This window comes from Narcine bancroftii, chromosome 9 (assembly GCF_036971445.1).
Source record: "Narcine bancroftii isolate sNarBan1 chromosome 9, sNarBan1.hap1, whole genome shotgun sequence".
Classification (NCBI taxonomy): Eukaryota; Metazoa; Chordata; class Chondrichthyes; order Torpediniformes; family Narcinidae; genus Narcine; species Narcine bancroftii.
Window position 1 is genome coordinate 84373707 of NC_091477.1, and position 20956 is coordinate 84394662.

Below are 20956 nucleotides of genomic sequence, written 5' to 3' on the forward strand. Positions count from 1 at the left end.
TATTGTTTATTTTCTAAAACCTGCCAAAACATTTTTTTCTGGGGGGGGGGGAAGAAATAAATACATTGATTGTATTTCTCTGGATCATTTTTTTTATTTAAAAATGGAGTTTAATCAAAATAAACTCTGGTTGTCATTTAATGAATATATAAAAATAGTAATGTTAGGCAAACAAATAAAGTAAATTATTTTCAAATTTGAGAAATGCCAGAAACTGAATTTGTAAATTGCATAAATTTGTCATTTAACAAAAAATATAACTGTTGCACCTGAATTTGGGATGGATATGAGGGCAGATTCTATCCGGTGCACAAAAATTGCCTGTCATCAACCTGGTGAGGTATGCACATTGCAGTAGACACTTCTTAGACATGAAAACTTATGTTATGGCAGGTCACACAAAAGGGATTCAATAACATGGAGGAAGGAAATTATTCATTGTCAGGCTTCTGAAGATGGTGATTTTTTTCTCAGAATGAAGGCACTGGAGAAAGATGTGGCATTAATTTTCTTTTGAATTTGCTAGATTCTAAACTTTTATCTATTTTTTTTAAATCTCTTTACTGAGGTCAGTTACTGCAAGACGAGGCTTGTATCAGAACAGCACACAAAGTGTTGAAGAAACTCAAGTCAGGCAGCATCAATAGAAAGGAAAAGACAGACTGTTTCAGGCTGAAGCCCTTCATTGGGATTTTTTTCAGGCTTGTGTCAGAGTTATGTAGCACTTATTGAATATCATAAAAGTTAAATTTACTGAAACGAGGTGGGTACTTTTGCAAATACAACAACCCTCAAAAGCATCAGGGGATCAAGATAAACAAATGACGAGACCTGCTGACTACACCATGTCATTTTCATTTTTCTGCTTAGTTTATCATTTACCAAGTGCTGTAGATGATCTGGGTATATCAGTAGAGGACTTAACGTCAAGGGTGGCTAACTCCAGTTTAAAAAAGAGGCTGAATTTTCAGAAGCTAATCAGCACCTCTTTAATTAGGATGAGAAATGTGGATGGGGTAGGTGTGCTGGCAATTAATTTAAACAAGGAAATATTGAAGAATGGCACAATGTGGAAGAAAAAATAATCCAAGGTTTTTGAATCCTGATTGGTGCTCTTGTGCAAAAATAAGGCAGGAGAGATGCCTCGTTTCTGCAACAAGTCTTCCTGATATATACTCAAAATACAGAGTAACCACAGAGATCAATCCCAGTAATCAAATCCCATGGATGAGGATACACTTCCAAAAGAAATTCAATAGTTCAAAATAAGTTCCTAATTGGTATTTTCCAATGCCACATCCAACCAACATTAAACACCCTTAATCAATGATTTCACCATATCTCCTTATTAAACATCCCTTCTCCATAAGGGTTTATTTCTAAAATTTGAAAAGCTTCACTACACCCTCAAATACTTAGATGAGCTGCATAGCCTGAGTTAACATTACACTGCTTGTGCCTACAGTCACCCATGAAAACTGCTTCACTTAAACAGATAATTAATGCAAAATTTAATTTAAAGATGCAACACAGTAATACACCATTCCAGCCCATGAGCCTGTGGCACCCAAATGCACTCATATGACCAATTAATATACCAGACCTGTACATCTTTGGTATATGGGAGGAAGCAGGAGGACCTGGAGAAAACCTACATGGCCAAGGGGAGAATGTACAAACCCCTGAAAGTGAGTGGCAGATTCGAACTCTTGTCAGAGGCACTGTTACAGCCTTGTGCTAACCACTATGTTACCCATGCTGCACTTCTCCCTTTTTTCCAGGACAAGGCAACACACAGCCTTGTTTCCAAATTACCAACAGGGGAAAGACCTAATATTGTGATGATTTTTTGGTAAAACTACAGCCAAATTTAGACACACATCTAATAAAGATCATGATAACTTCAACCCTATTTATTCTCCTTACTTCTCTCTCGTCTGTGCATGGTCTAAGTATTCAGCAGTCAAACTCTATAACTGATCACTAGGATTTATGAGGCCACAATGTAGCGGTTACTTTCTCAGAAGCATATTCCTTCTTGCTAATTTTCCAATGGTTTACTGTTGCTTTCTGCTTCCCAGCCCAGTCAGCTGCTGACCATGCACTGATACTGAAACACAGAGCTGCTTCCAATCACATGCAGAGGTTGTCCATAGACTCTTCCACTACAAAACAACAGCCTTCAGTGAGAAGTTGTTTCCACCAACCACATTGTAGCCACAGTGCTGGAGCACTGGAACAGACAGAGATAATACAAGAAAGCATTAGCTTGATTGATTGACTTCTAGCTTCCATTTATAACTCTGTTCTGAAATATTTATTTTCTAGCTACTTTGATGCTTGCATAATTAGATCCAGTGATGGTCAGTGATAATATGAAGTATAGAGTGTACCTGTTGGTGCATCAGAAACTAGGAGTGCGGTTTCAGATGAGTTCTATCTTCATACCTTGAAGAAGGGCTCAGGCCAGAACATTGACTATATATATATATATATATATATATATATATATATTTACTGCCAATGGACACTATGTAAACTGCTGAGTTCCTCCAGCAATTTTGTGTTTTATTGCAAATTAATTTGTCAGGATTAACACAGAAGAATAATTAAAGCTTAACTCCGAACAGAGTTAATACAGCCAATAAAACAATATGATAAATTTTCATCCTTTGGGAATGTATACTGGCTTCTGTCTGACCTTATCTGATTTTCTTATGCTGCTAGATATGGATAGTCCAGAGAAGCTGGCATAAGGTCAGGATACCTGTCCCATTATTTTGATACAAATAAAATTTCCTTGAAATACATGCCAATATATTGTTTAATAAATACACATTAATAGAAACTCTGGATGACTGCAGAGATGGAGGTGCTGCTCAGGAATTGAGATGTGGCCTTCAGAGCAGGCAATCATTAAGTAAGAGGGTAGTTACCTTAACTGATTTATTCTTCTTGTCTATAAACTATTACTAGCAAATGCTTCCATCAATGCTGTGAAAAAGTATCACTATTTTTTATTGAAAAGCTCTCTTATTTTAAGACCTAAAAGAGGCTTTAAATCTTTGGCATCTAATGCCTTTCATTATGTGGCCAGACCTAAACCAATGTGGAACACCTTTAATACAAGGCAGTACCTGAACCAATGTGGAGCACCTTTGGTAATATCACTTAACTCTTTGCACAAAAATAAAGATGTTGATTCACAACAAAATTGATCGAGCTTGCAAGGATGAAAAAAAATTAATTTAAATTGCCTGTGGGAGTTGGAGCAAATAGAATTGGTTCCTGTGCTCTCGGAGACATCAAACTGAAGCTGCTTAAAAATTGATTAATGGCCCAGAATGAACATAAAGGAAGCAAGTTTATGAAAAATCAATCTTTCAAAGGCTCTGCCCAGCCCAGCTTTGTGTTCACAAAATTCTGTTATTGTATCAGATTAATCATTGTTTAAATTAATTGTGCATCTGTCCTATTTCTGTTAAAATAAATATCTTGAAATAGTTTTAAGGCTTATCAGTGGAAGTAGGTGGAGAGTTGAATGTAATTATAGTGACTAATGTACACAATATATATATATATATATATATATATATATATATGCCTCAAATATATATCTGTAGTTTAACAATAAATCTAGAAGATTTTTTTACATTTTTATTTGAATTTCGAGACTAGTTTTTCAAAATCAAAATTTGTAAACTTTTCATCTTTGCTTAAAGCTTTCATTGGCTTGAGCTCATCCCCATCAACACAAGTAGACAGAAGAACAGGACTAGGTAAAAAAAAAATGGTAATTCCCTTAGTTGGCATCAATTTCCATGGAAAAGAAAGAGTAGTAGCATGGACTCCAGGAGTCAGCCTGAGGCTCTTTGATTTTCATGCCAATAGTTCTGTTCTGTGTGCATCCAAATTGGAAAGAAGATTACTGTTTAACTAATTGCAGCTGTCTTCACTTAAACTGAGAACTCCAGAAGATGCGATAAAAGCCAAAAATACCTGAGATATCTCTTGATGTAGGTGCTTTGAGAAAGAATGAAGAACCTTAGAAAGGAGTAGATGAACATATTGATAAGTTTAATGAAAAAGGTTGGAAAGAGTGTGGAACATAGATTTTTGTACACTATGGTCAGAGTGAAGAACTCATTTTTGTGCTGTGAATACAACAAATTATGGTTATTATTAAGAACTATATTCTTCAATTAATTTATTACAAAAAAAATACAATTTTTCACCATTGCAAAATATATCTAACATGCCTGTTTATTTCAAATGTTGGTCTTCCCAAATGCAATGAGCACAGTTCAGGAAGAGATAGAGACATGAACATACACACCCTTGGTAATCCATGTAAATAGTGATCCAAGCATGTCTGTTTGTATGTGAAACACAAAAGTCTGCAGATGCTGTGATTGTAATAAAAACATAGAAATGCTGGAGGAACTCAGTATGTTATGCTATAGATAATCTGTTGGTTTGCTTGCAGAAGAGCCCTTTTCACTGAAGTAGGTACTTTGTGACAAAATTTAAAAAATAAACTGAAGAGGCAGGCCAGGGAAACACCACTGAATTCTTGCAAAACAGTTCAAAATAAATCAGGTCCTGCACATAGGTTTTCAGAAGACAACTACACATTCATCATCTTCATGGACTGTCACCTTGCCAAGGTGAAGAAGTGTGTGTGGTCCTGAGATTCTGAAAGTGATGCCATTTGGAGCTGTGCTCCTGGTAGGGTCACCCTGGTGGTCAGGGGATGTCCCTGACAAAGAACAATCCAACCATGACCTCAACAATGGAACAGGTGGACAAAGTTACTTCAAACTCAACAGCTGTGAAGGTAGACAAAGACTGCAACAAATCCATCAGCTCCAATCATAGTGATTCCCATGGATCATCCATGCCATTACATGCCATTGGATCTAGTTGGTTGATTTGTGAAGTATCAGGTTCTTCTTGGAGTGCAACATTAGGTACACATTAAATAAATACACACATGGGCATCTTAGCTCTGTGGGGTCAATGAAACAAAGCCCATTATCCTCCAACCACAAGGGATAGCCACGGCAATGACGACATAATCATCAGGTCATAGTTGCCAGAATTGGTCAGGTTAGTACTGTGGAGCCATCTTCAGCTACTTTAACAATGACTTCCTTTCCTTCCAATATTAATTCATGGATTTTTTATGTGCTGTGTCCATGTAAATTTGCAACTCCTCCGATACACCACACCCTGTTCAATTCCAGAGTGCATCCTGGCTTAGAATGATTTTTTTACCCTACCTAGAACATGAGAACACCCAATCATCTTTCCCTGACCATGTTATTGTAGTTGGCATGAGATTGTACTTCTTAGGTTGAACATTTATTGTCATTGTTGGAAAACATCCTTGAATATCCCACCTAAATGTATCGATCATCAGATCTTGGCAACAAATGCAACAGACCAAGGCATTGCCACCTTCTCAGAGTAACATATGTGTGGTGTATATTTCTTTGATGAACTTCCCACTAAATGTTCCACATTTTGTCTTTTCATTCTTTATCCTACTATCAGAGTTTAAATCAAATATGTGGAACTATCCTTTTATATTATTTGATAGTTTACATATTGCTATGTAATGCTTTTTCAGGTCTTTCCAGTATGAAAGACCAGACATTCTCAGTGTTTCAAAATGCATGTTAAAGTTCGACAGTGTGTGTGAAAGGAGAGTTTGTTTGAGCAGTCACATGCAATAAAGCAGGCTTTCCTCATGATGAAAACAAAAGCCTCTTCTCAATTAGCTGCATCAGGATAGAGAGAGGAAGAGAATTTGATAGTAGATCGCAGTGGGATACGGAAGAGGAGCATGAGTGTTGGGAGTGAGTGAGGACTGTGCACATTGTTGGGAAAGAAGACCATCGTGTGGGGTGTGTAGGGGGAGGTTGTCAGTAGCTTTAGGAATCAGGCAATCAGATACATTTGGATCTTGGGAGTGGTATTTGGTCAGACTCATAGCTGGGGCCACCCAGACTCAAATCTAGGGATGGGTGCAGTAGAGGGCCTTGACACCAGCTATTGTAGGCATTGGCTATAATAGCTAGTGCCAAGCTGAACTGATCAAACCTGAACAATTCTTCTATTTGAAGCCACCTCCACCATTCACGTACTTTGTATCCTTAAACAAATTTCTGGCAAGTGATGTCAAAACATGCACGGCACCCTGTAAAGATGAGCATGCCTGTGGCCTGCATTAGTACTTAGATCACAAACATTCCAGGGACCAGAACAAGTTTCCAGGGACAATGACCCTCATACTACACATTCAGATCTCTTTGGCAATTAGATTTTTAGTCAGATCCCTGCCTGCTATCCATTTTCCAATTGTGGAAGGCCTGCACCTGAAGAGCATCCATTGTGATGGAATGGCCTCCTAATGGCTACCGGGACTCGGTTTTCTATGGGTCTAACTCTAGAATGCAGCTCCAAAGGGTATTTTTGATTGTTCTTAAATGCACTATATATCAGTGCATAAAGTGACTGGGTGTATAAGACACTCCCCATCCACCCCCTCAAGAATTACCATTTAAAATGTAGGTTTTAAGCTATACTTGCTGTATAATTCCACCTCAAGCCTGGCACTTACTGCTAAGAGCTTACTGGCGCAATGGTCCTTTACCAACCATCCCACAGAGCAGTGAAGTGATGCAATATAATTTTGGTTATTTAAGATGTAGTTAATTTATTTCGTAATCGCAATTACCTACCAAAATATGCATCAAATGTTTCCAGTTGGTGTAACGTAAACACTGATGGCATCACTTAGATGACAGTTCTTTTGCATGCTTCTCTAGAATCAGCCAGAGTTAGCTTTGTTTGCTGTGCTGTGATTTTAAGGTATATTATACACTTTTATTGTTTTGATATAACATTACTATAAATCCAGTTTCCCCAATGTAAGTTTCAATAGAAAAATATTTAGTGGTAGGACCGAAGGAGTTATGCAAGTGTTTTATGCTGTTCTCCAGCGCCATGTAGGATACTCTGAATCACAGGATATTAACGTTCGGATTTTATACTTGGTATATAAGACAACTCCTCATTTTTGGGTGACATTTTTTAGGTTCAATTCCATCTTATACGTCAACATATATGGTATCTCAAATAATTGAGATTGGAATTGGAGTCATTTAAAAGACAATTCAAAGAGATTAATATAATTCTAAGTGAGTTACTTAAAAAGATAAATTCATTCAATCAACTGTTGATGAAATGCTAAGAAATTATTTAACATAAAAATGAAATGAAATAGGTAAAGCACTTACCGTTTTCCACTGAATCAGCGCTACTCGCACGAGTAACTGTCAGAGACCAGTCATGGATGGCGAAACACCTTTAGCCCTTTCCCCTGCAAAGCCACTGCTCTTCGTTGGCGTCCATGGACAGCCCAGCAGAAGCATTCCACTTTCATTGTGTTTGAGGCTTCCACCTCAACCTGCAAACACACAGACAGCCTTCATGTATGGAGAGTGAACAGAAGATGGCCAGCCATTCCCTTCAAAATTGCCAAGCAAGCAGGCCAATGTGCAAGGCAAAACGTTGCTGGTCATCTTTGATTTTAAAAATAGAAAGGATGTCACTAGCTGCAATTTTCATTTCATGGAGCTCACTGCAAAAGTGTGACACAAATGAAAATACTTCAGAGAAAACTTCCATTCTGATTACTAATATTTACCATTATCGCCAACAGGGAAGAAGGTGAAAGTGGGAACATAATCACATCAAAGCACATCATTTAAAAAATGATAAAGTTTTGAGAGCATGTTATGTGTATCACCACAGTAACATGTATTGTTTGTTTCTGGGCTTGTAAGAAGAAAGAGGAAGAAGTTTTTTGGAGGAGTCATCTGGAAGACAGAAATCATCTATTTCTACTTCTGGCTTAAATTAAAGCATGCTCAAATCAATTTTTGCCTTTAAGCTCTTCAAATGTTAATATGACATGCTTGCCTCGAAATTGGATTTCATCCTTTTTTGAACACTGAACATGATTCAATGTAAACACCTGACTGAAAATGTTTGTGAAATTGGACAAAAAAAACATATCAAAAGAATCCAGAATCAAATGTTAAAATGGGTCTGGAAATAAATCAGTGACCCATGCAAATACACTTACAGTAGCCACTGAGGTCGCGAGTTGATTTATTTATTTGTAAAAGCACAAAGCTAGAGAAACTCAGCAGGTCAAGCAATGTCCTTTATATAGCACATAACTGATGTTTCGGGCTTGAGCCCTTCATCAAGGTATGGAAAAATGTCAGTAAGCTTCTGAATAAAAGAGTGGGGGGGGAGAAGGTGTGGTTCCAAAGGTGGAGAAGGGATGGAGGGGCCAGCAGTGATCAAGTGAAGGAGGGATGGCTGGGTGAATAGAGAGGGAAGGGAAGGAGGAGAACTGGAAAGGGGAAGGGAAGAGGAGACCAGGTTAGCAGAAACGGAAAGTCTGGTTGGAGAGTGGCCAGATGGAAAATCGGGTGTTGTCTTTGGAATAGTACATAAGGCCATGGACAGACATGTGAGTGTGGGAGTGTGACACCAAACTGAAATGGTTGGCTACTGGGAGTTCTCTGTCACTGGTGCGGATGGAGCGAAGGTGCTCACCGAAACGATCTCCTAATCTATGTCCATTCTCTCTGATGTAGAGAGGCCACAAAGGGAGCACCGGATGCAGTAAGTCAGACCTGCGGATACACAAGTGAAGTGTTGCTTATGTTGTTGCTGAGAATATTTGGGTGTAACTCCATGAAGACAGCAAACAAAGTTAACTGTAAGATGCTACCAGTTACTTTATTTTACTCATAATGCTGGAAAATGAAATAAAATAACATTTCAAATGCTCAACAGGATAGGCAGCATGTGTGGAGAGAGAAAATCTAAGTTTGTGTTGCAGATGATAACCAGGGTGAACTGCACTTGGAATGTACTGCCAGAATCCTGAAATCCAGTTGAAAGTCCTCATAAACAGAGCTCGGAATGGCTTCACGGGTAGGGGCCAAATAGGGAAGTTGGTCCTTCTATTTATTACCTATTTTCAGGAAAAAAATACTAACCAGATGAACAAAATTTATTCCTGTAAAAGGAGCTGCCATAGATTTTATCTTATATATGATCCATGGCAGCTTTTCATAAGTTAGCAGCTGGCTCAACATCCATCATTTCAGCTGATCAAGATCCTGGAGGCTGGGTGATGACATTGTCACACTTGCCCTTGTAGTACAGGATCAGATCTGTGTGGGTCACTGACAGAATGCAATATGGCAAATATTGAACCAGCCAGTTGGTGCAGGTGTGATCACAAAACTTCAAAAAAAAACTAGGATGGGAATTGCAGTCATTGTCTTGCGTGTGTTTTTAAATTAACACCCTCATCCTCAGCAGCTGGAATTCTCAAAAAGAAAACTATATTTCCATCAATACTTATAGCTGTATGTGTTTTTAGTTCACATTTAACACTGTGGATATACTATCTCCATTAATGTATCTTAAAAATATTTCTACTTCCTGTATTTATTTTACTTGTGCTGCTATCTTCTATTGTACTTTATGTGTGATTTTAAACAGATAATATCAATTACGATTTAAATTTTACTAGAATCCGATTGACTTGATTACTCTCATTGATTACAAATTTAACTTTGAACTTTTATGGGAGTTGCCTCTAGTTTTCAGTACATTTACAGTAGATTATTTTTAGCTTAAGATTTAGTCCAAAGGAAAATAAATATAATAGAAAAATAAAGTTTTGTACATTTCACATGGAAACAATGCTTCTCTGTGGCTTTTCCTACATACATGTCCTTTAAATTTGACTCAATGAACATTCTTTGGCCACCAAGAGAAAAAGGATTAAAGTCATTCTAATTAATTTACTCACATTTAATAATTGAAAAATTGTTCATTAAACCCATCGTCCTTCTCTGTTGGTCTTCTTTCGTCCTTGAAATTTTACTTCTGAAGGTCAAAAGTTGTCAAACTATGATTCTGAATTCAACCAAGAGCTTTCTCTGCTTGGTCAAACTATGATGTAATCAGCTTTCATCTTTCCCATAAGGCAGCTAACTCTGATATGACGTGTTAAATTGGTGTTGAATTTTCACACCAGCTCCCCATCATTTGGTGTGAATTGGTCAATAAAGTGTTTGAAATGGCATTGGGGTACTTAACTCTCAGCAATCTGCACAGAGGGGATCTGAGAGATAAGGATGGGACAACATAGCACCCCAATGATAGAAGGGCAGCAGCTCTTAAAGGTGTACAATCCATGGCAACCAGATAACAGATGTGCACACTTCTGACTGCAGGTAAAAGACTGGGGCTACAGGAGAGAGGGTTGGAACTCAATATTTCACACAGAGTGACTTAGAATTATTTGTAAATGAGACATTTGTCAGGAGCAGGTCCAATGAACTGGTGGATCTGGAGACCTACAAAAGCTGGAGTAGTGGCAATGAGATTCTGTGCCATAGAACAAATAATTTCACAGCCCCGTAAAATGTGCTACGATCACCGCAAACTAATCTAACAAGTTCTACTGTGTGGTTCACTCATCGGCACACACACACACACACACACACACACACACACACACACACACACACACACACACACACACACACACACACACACACACACACACACACACACACACACACACACACAAGTTCTTACACAAATCTATCCTCTCCAATACTAATGCTCATCCTCTTTCCACTTCTTTAAAAAATTCTCTCTCCATTGTTTCTTCTTTTAAGACTGGTTGACAACATTTAGCTACTTGCATAAAAGGGAATGGAAGAGGCGAACTATGACTAATGAGCAGAGGGACAACTGGGATGTAAATGACACCTCTACATTGCTATGTGTAATCTGTCAAGTGCAATCATTAACAATATTTCACTTGATTAAATCATCAATTAAAAACCCTGATTACTATCTGTGCTGCTGTCTCACCCATAAAGGAACAGTTATCTTCACCTTTATCTTCGCGGGTTGTCAGGATAGGCCACTCCTAATCCACTTTTCACAGAGCAGAAGTAGGAGGAGTGGGAAGAACAGGAAGGGACCCTCTGCAAGAGGTAAAAGAGGGAAATCATGATAATTGCAACTGAAGAGGAAGTGGTGCTGAGGAAGATCAACCATGGGCGGCATGCTTAGCACACTGAGTGGGGTTTGAATCCAGTGGTGTCTGTAAGGAATTTGTACATTCTTCCTGTGTCTGTGTCTGTGTCGATTTCTTCCAGGTGCTCAGGTGGGCGGCATGGACTCGTGGGCTGAAAAGGGTCTGTTACCACGTTTTATGTCTAAAATTTAAATTTAAAATTTAAATTTATGAACCCATTGGTGAAACAGATGAGAAAAACAGAATAATTATTTGTGCTTCTACCTTCCATCTCAAAATATTAATTTAGAAATAGAGATTGCCTCAGATAAGCAGATTAATTTTGAGTCATAGAATTATATACCATTGATGGAGGCCTTTGCTGACCATCATGTACCCGTCTATAACAATGCATTTACTGGAACTCAACACATAACTTCTACCCCTTGGCATTCAAGTGATCAACCGGAGCATTTTCAAATGTTATGGGAGCATCTGCGTCCACCACCATCCCCCAGAAATGTCTTGCACATGGGAACCAACCTCTGGACGATTTTATTTTTTGTTAGATTCCCTTTGATCTCCTACTCTTCACCTTAGACCAAAGCTTTCTAGTTTTCAACCATAAATATGTGGAAAATACTCTCTCCTACTGCCCACCATTCATACTTGTGTACATAAATTTCCTGGTCAATGGAGGCAGGGTGGACAGTAAAATTTGTTGCGATTCACCATCAGATGCATAGCATGAACAGGAGTTAAACTTGAAGTAGGACTGATCAATGTGTGATGGGTGTGAGAGAAGAAGACCCAGAATTGGTGGAATACAGTCCAGCACATGGCCCAGCAGAGTGAAGATCTGCTGCAGAGAAATTTATGCAAGATGGGCATAAACTGGGTTGATTTCATGAAGCTGAAGCACACTAAAATGACAAAAACTTTGTCAAATTTATTGGGTGTATTCTATAAGTAACAAGAACATGAAGGAATGACCTTTCTGAGCAGATAACAGCTATTTTGGTGACAATGATAAAAAGTCTTCTTGTATGCGATGGTAGTTGGACTCCAGTCTTTGGCCCATGGGGTGAAACTCTGACTGAACTGAATGTTTTCCTTTATTATAAGAGTAAGTATGTGCTGTAGAGCCTTGGACACCCATAAAGCTCTGAATGCCACCATCAAGGTGCTTGCCCAGGAAATTTGCTTTCTTCATTGTGTAGAGTGTTGCCATGTGTGGACAATTGATGCCATCAAATCAGAATCCCAATTCTTCATTATCTGAATGAATTTCCAAGCTATGATGTTGTGTTGCTTTGAACTGCTACTGAAATTGCTTCTGTCATTTGCATTAAGCCTACTGTGAAGGATCTCTAATTGGGACACTTTTATGACAATTTAACTCCGTGGCTGTTCTCAGGTGAGAAGAATGTAATGTATGATGGCCATTGCAATCAAAGCTTTTGTTTTGCAGCCTTAGACTTTGATATCACAATGTACAGTGCAGCCATAGCTATCACTTGTGGAAAGCAGCATTCTCTTGCATTTCTGGATGCTATTTCACTTGATATAGCAATTTTAAATGTTTTAGCTGACAGTTTTATTGTTTTACACTAAATTTTTATATTGTTGTACTCTGACTGATTTGGCACATCTACCAGTTTAGACTCCAGTCTATCAGCAAATATGATCCAAAAAGGCAGTAGAATAGCAATGGAAAGTTAAGACAATGAAATAAATTGTTCACTGAATGAGTCACCTCACTTCTGACTCATCCCGAAACTATACTTTTTGGGGGTATTGGATTAAAATAATCTTCCAATTTCTGTACAATATCTTCAAACGAGACTTTTTTAAAACCTTTTACGGCATTTGAAGATACTGCAGCAACTGTGTCATAGGGTGAAATGAAGAAGGAGAAAATGAACAGTTGAAGTCGAGTCGAAGTTCAGTAAACAGAACTCAAACAGACATGCGCAGCTTTTTAAAACATTGTGTATTCCAAATGATGTCATCGTATTGTGACATCATGACATCACTCAGAACCTCCTGAGCCAGTTTAATTAAGCCTCCGGTGACCCGCTACAATATGTTAAATTCCAAATTAATTTCCGTAAGGATTATCACTTTTTTCCCCTAACCTGTCATATTGCTGGGCTTCTCAGTTTCCCCTTCAAATTCCAGAATACTTCAAAAGTTAAAGAATATGTCCATTTATTCAATGTTCAAGCTCAATGGTTCTCTGGTTCATTCAAAGACCCCTGTTATAGCCAGGGGGGAAAATCCTGTCCAAATCCAATACAGCTGTGACATGGTTAAAACTAGTCCTCTGGATACATCAATGCAGCTGTCCCTTGGCGCTGTGCATTGCTGTTCTTGCATGCTCTCGTTGATAGACAAATGGGATCTCCATGTGAGTTGTCATGGGAAAACGCAGCAAAAGTTTTGTTTTGGTGTTGTAGACTGGTGTAAAACATGCTGAGTGTCATCAATAAGCTTTAACAACATTGAAGTAAATTACTTCTCCCATTCAATCTGCAATGTTTCTTTTTAATGAATTGAGACGTAGTAGTTTATTTTCAGGACAAATAAGGAGACTTTAAATTAGTAGACTGAATGTCTGTGCCATAAAGCAGGCACAGAGCATAGCTCTCCTCTCCAACATGACCATGATGTGACCCAAATTAACAGCAAGTTAATGCTTAAAGATTTACTACAATCTTAATTCACTTCTATTACAGATATTTTCTTTGGTTGACAGATTTTTAAAAATGAAAATACATTATCATAAATGTAAACAATGAAATGTCAGAATTCTAATTAATCCTACTGTGGGATTAATATTATGTGCAATGATGAGCAAGGTTTTGACTAAAGTTGCTGCATGCTAATTGCACTAAGCCTATTTTACAGAATAATTAGCCATCATCGATTAAGTGTGAAGCAAGTAATTATAACTGCCAAGGTTATTATGCCCACTGAATTAATTATAGGCAATATTGTGTTGTCTACCATGTTTAACCGAGTAAACTAATTAAACTTTCTCCAGTATTATCTTCAAATGTCCAATGACCTAATTATGATATCACTGGAAGCCAGCTCCTGCCATTCACAATGTGCAGTTTACACCAGGTGTCAACTTTGTTCCAGTTCAAACTGTTTGCTTTGTATTCATTACTTCCTCTCAATGCAAGAAACTTCAAGAACGACAGTTCATGGGGGCTACCTTTTTAACTTCTTGCAGTCTTCAATCTGACAAAAGCAGCTAAATTCCTGCTCTACGAGCTTCTTGTCACTGTCAGTCTTTTAGATATACGACATGCTAAGTTCATTTGTCTTATAGAGTCTGCCACTGGATTACTGGCTTTGGGGGCAGAGGGGAAGAAGAAGAGTTTAGTGGTTCGACAACTATCACCACACTGCACAACTTTCAATTTGACTTTAAAAATGAGCCAATTATTCAGAGTCAGCTTTAAATGATCAAAAGATGTATTCACTTGACATAAGCGCTAATGACCTGAAACCAATCTGCTTTCCCTAAAGTTGGTTCAAAGTGATCCTTTCTCCTACAGTATTTCTGCTCAATATGGAGCATCATCAGAATTTATTGTCATGAACATGTACAAAATTTGTTGTTTTGAGGCAGCATAACAAATGCAAATATTGCTATGAATTACATTTTTAATAAATAAATTAGTACAAGAGTGTCTGTGGTTCATTGTCCATTCAGAAATATGTTGGCAAAGGGGCAGAAGCTGTTTTTGAACTATTGGGTGTCATCTTCAGGCTTCTGTACCTCTTCCCTGATGGTAGCTGTGAGAAGAGGAAAAGGACTGGAAGATAGATGATAGAGTTTGCTTTCTTAAGACATCACCTCTTGTAGATGTCCTTGATAGAGTGAAGACTGATGATCATGATGGCACTAGCCATGTTCACATTTCCCTGTAGTCATTTCCTGTCCTATGCATTGGCTCCTCCATACCAGAGAGTGATGGAACCAGTCAGAATGCTTTCCATGGTACACCTGCATAAATTTGCGAGAGTCTTTGTTCACATATCAAATCTCCTCAAACCTTTTGTGATGTTTAAAAGCTGGCAAGCCTTCTTCATGATTACATTGACATGGAGGCCCCAGGAGAGATTCTACCACATTGCTCAAACTTGGATACTTCTGCTCGACTATGGTGATACAACCACTACACTGGTCACACTCCTACCAGCCTAGTGCAGGGGGAAATTACTGTACCTGCAGGTAGGCAACCTGGGAGACTGACTCCACCTACTTGCTGTCAATCACCAGCCCAAATAAAGACTCGTGTCGGCCCCTTTGATAGTCAGTTGAGCATGTGGAGCCAGGAACGACCGGAGACCTTCTGTGTACGGGTTTAAGCAGATTAAAGCCTATTTCTGCAGACTATATACTTTGTGCCTGAATTCTTCACATAGCAGCGCTCCCATTGACTGACACAGGAAGCTGAATCTCCTAGCAATACCAAGCCAGGAAAGGTAGCTTTATGCTCAGCACAAAGTATAGTTCACAGTGGGTACTTGAGTCATCTATGCCCTCTGATATTGCATCTTCGCAGACTTACCTGCCTCAGTGTACCAGATGTTTAATGCCTCTGCGTTAAAGTAAATCCAGAAAATGTTGGAAACATTCAGCTGGTCAGGAAGCATCTTTAAAAGAAACATAGAGTTAACTCTGATTCTCTTTCTGTTGATGCTGCCTGAGCCACTGGGAGTTTCCAGCAATTTTTTTGTTTTTACTTCAGATTTCTAGCATCTGCATATAAATTTGTTTTTTTTTATGCTCCAACTAAGAACTCACTTGCAACCAAATTCAAGTCTAATCTAATGTGACATTGCTACCCTTTTTGCATGTAGGCCACTCAAGCTCACTAACTCGTTACGTTCAGAAGAATGGTGCTTTACCTCAGCTTCTGAGCTAACTACAATGTCAGTATGAGTAATGAATGTTTAAGTGAAGATATGTCTTCACCTTTATCCTCTTCTTTGCCTTCCATCACTCCCCAACTGTGTTGAACTTTGTAGCTGGTTGAAAAAAAAGAGTGCAAGAGCAGCGATACTGTAAGGAGGTCAGATTGGGTGGAAGTAAGATGCATATGTTTATACTATAGGATATGACAAGAATAATGAGCTGGTATAAGCTGCGTCTTTTGCAGCTTCAACACCACCCCCCCCCCCCCTCCACAGCAGCATCAATGGAAGAAAAGAAATGGTCGATGTTTCAGGCTGAAGCCCTTCATCAAGATTGATGGAAGGTTCCAGTTCAAAACATTGACCATTCTTTTGCTGCTCGACCTGCTGAGCTCTTCCAGCAGGTTGTGTTTAGGTTCAGATTCCAGCATCTTCTGTCTTCTGTGTGTCTCAAGCGTGTTAAAGTGGTGTTAGCACCATGTTGGCAGAGAGCATGCTTCATAACTAGTCAACATAGGTTTATTTTGTAATGCAAATGTGACACTTTTGAAGTTATCAATTTAGCTTCTTGGCTTCTTTTTACATCCCAGGCACAAGGCATCACTGGCAAGAAATGTACTGCCTTGCCCTTATTGGCCTTGGGAAGGGTGAAAGTATTTCTGGTGAAAGTATTCCTGCAAATCTGTTGATTAGGAATTTAGGCCACCATAATGAAGCACCATTCATGCATTTCCAACTCGAGATAGTTTGCACTTTGGAGGGGAACTTGCAGGTAGTTGTGTTCCCATGCAACTGAGCCCTACTGAACATTTCAGTGGAAGAGGTTGTAGTTTGGGAGACACTCTTGGAGTAGCCAAGACAATGAACTATAGTGAATCTTGTCGAGATTACAAACTGCAGCCATTGAGTGCTGGGAGCATAAGGACTGAATGTTTAGGGCAGCTGATGATAGTCAATCAAGCAGCCTTCTTTGTTCTGGGCTGTGTCAATCCACGAGAGTCATTGCATTCTACTTACCGAAGCAAGTGGAGAGTCTCTTTCCTGAGTTGTGTTGTCAGTGTTAATGAGCCTCTCTGTAATCTGTGCTATCACAATTTAACTGAAAGGAATTTATTAATTATTTTGACCTTCAAAATACATAATTATTTTCACATTCTTCCTCTTTTAACTATTTCAATGGAAAGAAAGAAAAGACAGAGTCAAGGAAATTTGTGTGTTTCATTTGGCACACTGAAACATTCTTGATTCATCAGCCAAGCACCCTTGTTTGCACCTTTGAATGATCAAGGCATTTTATTCTGATAAAACAAGCTTCACAAAGCTAGGAATTGCAAGAGGCCAGAGGTGCAGCAGGCAACATCAAAGGAGCATAATATTGAGCGGAAAACCTCCAAGATCTTTGTCACATTCGGACACAATGAAAACACACACCTGTGGTGAAGAACCATTGGTACATGTGCAGCACTTTGAATAAAGTTTAAGCACCAGAGACTTCTGGAGTTATTGTGGATGAGTTGACAGAACTGACCTTTCACCTCTGAACCATTAGCCTTCAGGTGGGAACAAGCATTGTTAAATGAGACACATAGAGAATGTACTACTCCAGTTTTCAGATGTTTAAACTATCTGTTCCATTTTTAGACAGAGGATAACAAATGGAAGGCGAAACAAAGGAAAATACATCAATTACACCTTGATAGAGGGCTCAAGCCTGAAATGTTGATTATTTTTTATCTTTGCTATACAAAGGACACTGTTTGACCTGCTGAGTTTCTCCATTGTGTATTTACCACATCCATTTGCATACTGCTGATTGAATATGGTTTTCCAATTAATTTTCATGACTATAAAGAATGATCAATTATATTCTATTTATCACCTTTATCTATTTACAGTTAAAGTTGCTTTAGTTATCTGTGGTAATGGTTTTTATGTTTGGGATTTTAACAAGATTTGTCTTAGTTACATTAAATGTTGACAAGCTGGTTGGAGCTTGAGCTCTCAAATCTGCTATCTATGCTCTACTTCATGCCATCAAACCTTCCTCCAGATCAGAATCAGAATTTATTGTCAGGAACTTGTGTCAGGAAGTTCATTGTTTTGCAACAGGATTACAGGTGCTACAAATGGCATTTTTTTACAAAAAGTAAATAAATGTGTGCAAAATAAAAAGTCAGGTAATGTCTGTGGGTTTATTGTCCATTCAGAAGTCTAATGGCAGATGGGAAGAAGCAGTTTTTGTACCATTGGGTGTTTGTCTTTAGGCTTCTGTACCCCTTTCCTGATTGTAGCAGTGAAAAGAGGCCAGAGGTGCAGTAGGCAACCTTTACCTGGGTGGTAAGGGTCCGTGATGATAGAGGCTGCTTCCTTGAGACACCACCTCTTGTGGATGTCCTTAAGGGAGTGAAGCCCATGATAATGCTGGCTGAGTTTACAACTCTCTGTCACCTCTTACTATTCTGTGCATTGGCATCTCCATACCAGATAGTGAATCGACCAGTCAAGTTTGTCAGCCTATGGTGCCGCACCAAGTCTTCACAAACTCCTCATGAAGTAAAGCTGCTGGCGAGCCTTCTTCATGTTTCCATCAACATGAGGCTCTGGGATTAATCTTCAGAGAAGTTGACACCCTTTCCACTCCTGGTCCCTTGATGAAGACTGGTTTGATGTTCTCCTGATTTCCACAGTCAGTTCCTTCGTTTTGCTAATGTTGAGTGCAAGGTTGTTGCTGTGAAACCACTCAACTCACTGATCTGCTTCACACCTGAAGGCTTCCTCATTACTCTCTGTGAATCTGCCAACAACTGTGGTATCATCGACAAAATGGTGGATGGCTTTTGAGTTGTACCTAGCTATACAGTCATGGATGTCAAGACAATAGTGCTGTGGGGTAAGCATTCATCCTTGAAATGCGCCTGTTCTGATAGTAATTGAAAAGGAGACATTGTTTCCGATTCATACTGACAGTAGTCTTCTGATAAGGAAGTCAAGGATCCGATTGAAAACCATTGTGTGTGTGTGGGGGGGGGGGTTTGCTGAGAGGATTAGGTGACGATAATGTTGAAAGTTGAGCTGTAATTGGTTAAAAGCAGCACATGTTGCTGTTTCCAGGTGATCCAGGGCTGAGTGGAGAGCCAATGAGATTGGATCTGATTTTGGTGACAGTAGGCAACATGCAGTAGGCCCAGGTCTTTACTTAGGTATGTGTAGATTCTGACCATGAGCAACCTCTCAAACCATTTCATTACAGAAGATGTGAGTGCTACTGAGTGAACTGGGTGACAGTCATTGAGGCAGTTCACTCTGCTCTTCTTGGACCCCAGTATGATTGATCCCCTTTTGACACAGGTGGGACCCTCTGACTGCAGGATTGAGAGATGGAAGATATCTGTCAGCACTCCAGCTAGTTTGTTGGCACAGATCTTTGGTACCCTGCCAGGTACACCATCAGGAACTGACACCTTGCTGGGATTCATCCTTTTGAAGGATGTTCTTATGTTGGCCTCATAAACTGATATCACAGGGTCACCAGCTTCTGCAGGGATTCACATTGTTACTGTTTTCAAACTGTGTTACTGTTGAAATATTTTTAAACCCTGCATGAAGGGTGTTCAGCTCATAGGGTAGTGAAGTTTCACAACCATTTATGATGTTAGGTTCCACCTTGTATGATGTAATGACCTTTAAGCCCTGCCATAGCTGCCGTGTATCTGACTATGTTTCTAGCTTCCCTCAGAATTGCCTCTTTGTTGCTAAGTTAGCTTTCCTTATGGTGTACCTGGACTTTCTGTAGAGATCTGGTTCATCAATCTTAAATGCCATCGACCTTCCCCTCAGCAGGTTGTGAATCCTTTAATTTATCCACAGCTTTTGGGTTGGGGCACTCACAGTATGTGCACATAGGCATGAATTCATCCACACAAAGTTACGATGAAGTCGTATTCTTTCAAGTTTGAATAAAAGTTCTTTAAAAGTTCTGGACTAGTCGACCTACATGTGATACGCTCCAGTCTTCTAGTTAATAAAATTGTAGAGCGCGTCGAAAGAATCAAAGGCTTGTTGATCCAAACCAAGGCTTTTATTCACTAGAAGACTGGAGCGTATCACATGTAGGTCGACCAGTCCAGAATGACCTGGTCTGGCTAAGAGCAACCCTTTAAGTCCTGCCAGTAGGCATGGCTACGCTCTCAGCCAATCACAGTCATCCTACACTACAATCTATACATATACACATTGGTGATAGAATCTGTACTATCACAGGTATTCATTGGCAAGGCCAGCATTTATTGTCCCTCTCGTATCACCCCTGAGAAGTTGATGGTGAACCTCCTGCTTGAACTATTGCAACCTTCAGGCAAAGGTACTCCAACAATGTTTTTGCATAGAGAGTTTGATGTTTTAAATCTAGCAATGAAGAAAATAACTACTGTATTCTTCCAATTCAGGATGGTGTGGGACTTGGAGGAAAACCAGTGGATGATGGAACCTGTGGTTGCTGGGATATACATGCATCTGTAGTTGTTGATCTTCTTGATGGCAGAGCATGCAAATTCATGTGTACCATTGAAGAATGATAGGTGAGTAACTGCATTGGGAATTTGCCCTGGCAGTCCTTGTCAGATCATGAAATTTCATTCACAAAGCCATATGTTCTGGGTTGTCTTCTTTTCATCAATGCTAGCGATACTTGTGCCACTGAATTTTTAAAAAAGTCTTTCTTCTTTTTGCACAAAAAACAATGGAGCAGAATTAGCAAATAGGTTTGCTGTTCCTCCTGTAACTCTTTCCATATTTTATTGCACAATTTTAATTCAAAAGAGTGCTGCAAAGTACATTATTTTTAATGGGTTTGGGAAAACTCAGTACAGCATTAATTGACTCCCATTG

The 20956-nt window shown here is 39.1% G+C and overlaps 2 long non-coding RNA genes across 5 annotated transcripts in view; one reads left to right on the plus strand and one right to left on the minus strand.

Moving 5' to 3' along the window:
- The window catches only part of LOC138742375 (uncharacterized), a 100016-nt gene that overhangs the window by 35509 nt on the left and 43551 nt on the right, over positions 1-20956 (plus strand). For all 3 annotated transcript variants that reach the window (XR_011344122.1, XR_011344121.1, XR_011344123.1), the window contains one exon: positions 20515-20646. This is a non-coding gene — a long non-coding RNA (uncharacterized lncRNA). The remainder of the gene's footprint in view (positions 1-20514; positions 20647-20956) is intronic.
- Positions 1-20956, minus strand: part of LOC138742374 (uncharacterized) — a 217488-nt gene that overhangs the window by 17726 nt on the left and 178806 nt on the right. For both annotated transcript variants that reach the window (XR_011344119.1, XR_011344118.1), the window contains 2 exons: positions 8638-8717; positions 7305-7474 (listed from right to left, as the gene is read on the minus strand). This is a non-coding gene — a long non-coding RNA (uncharacterized lncRNA). The remainder of the gene's footprint in view (positions 1-7304; positions 7475-8637; positions 8718-20956) is intronic.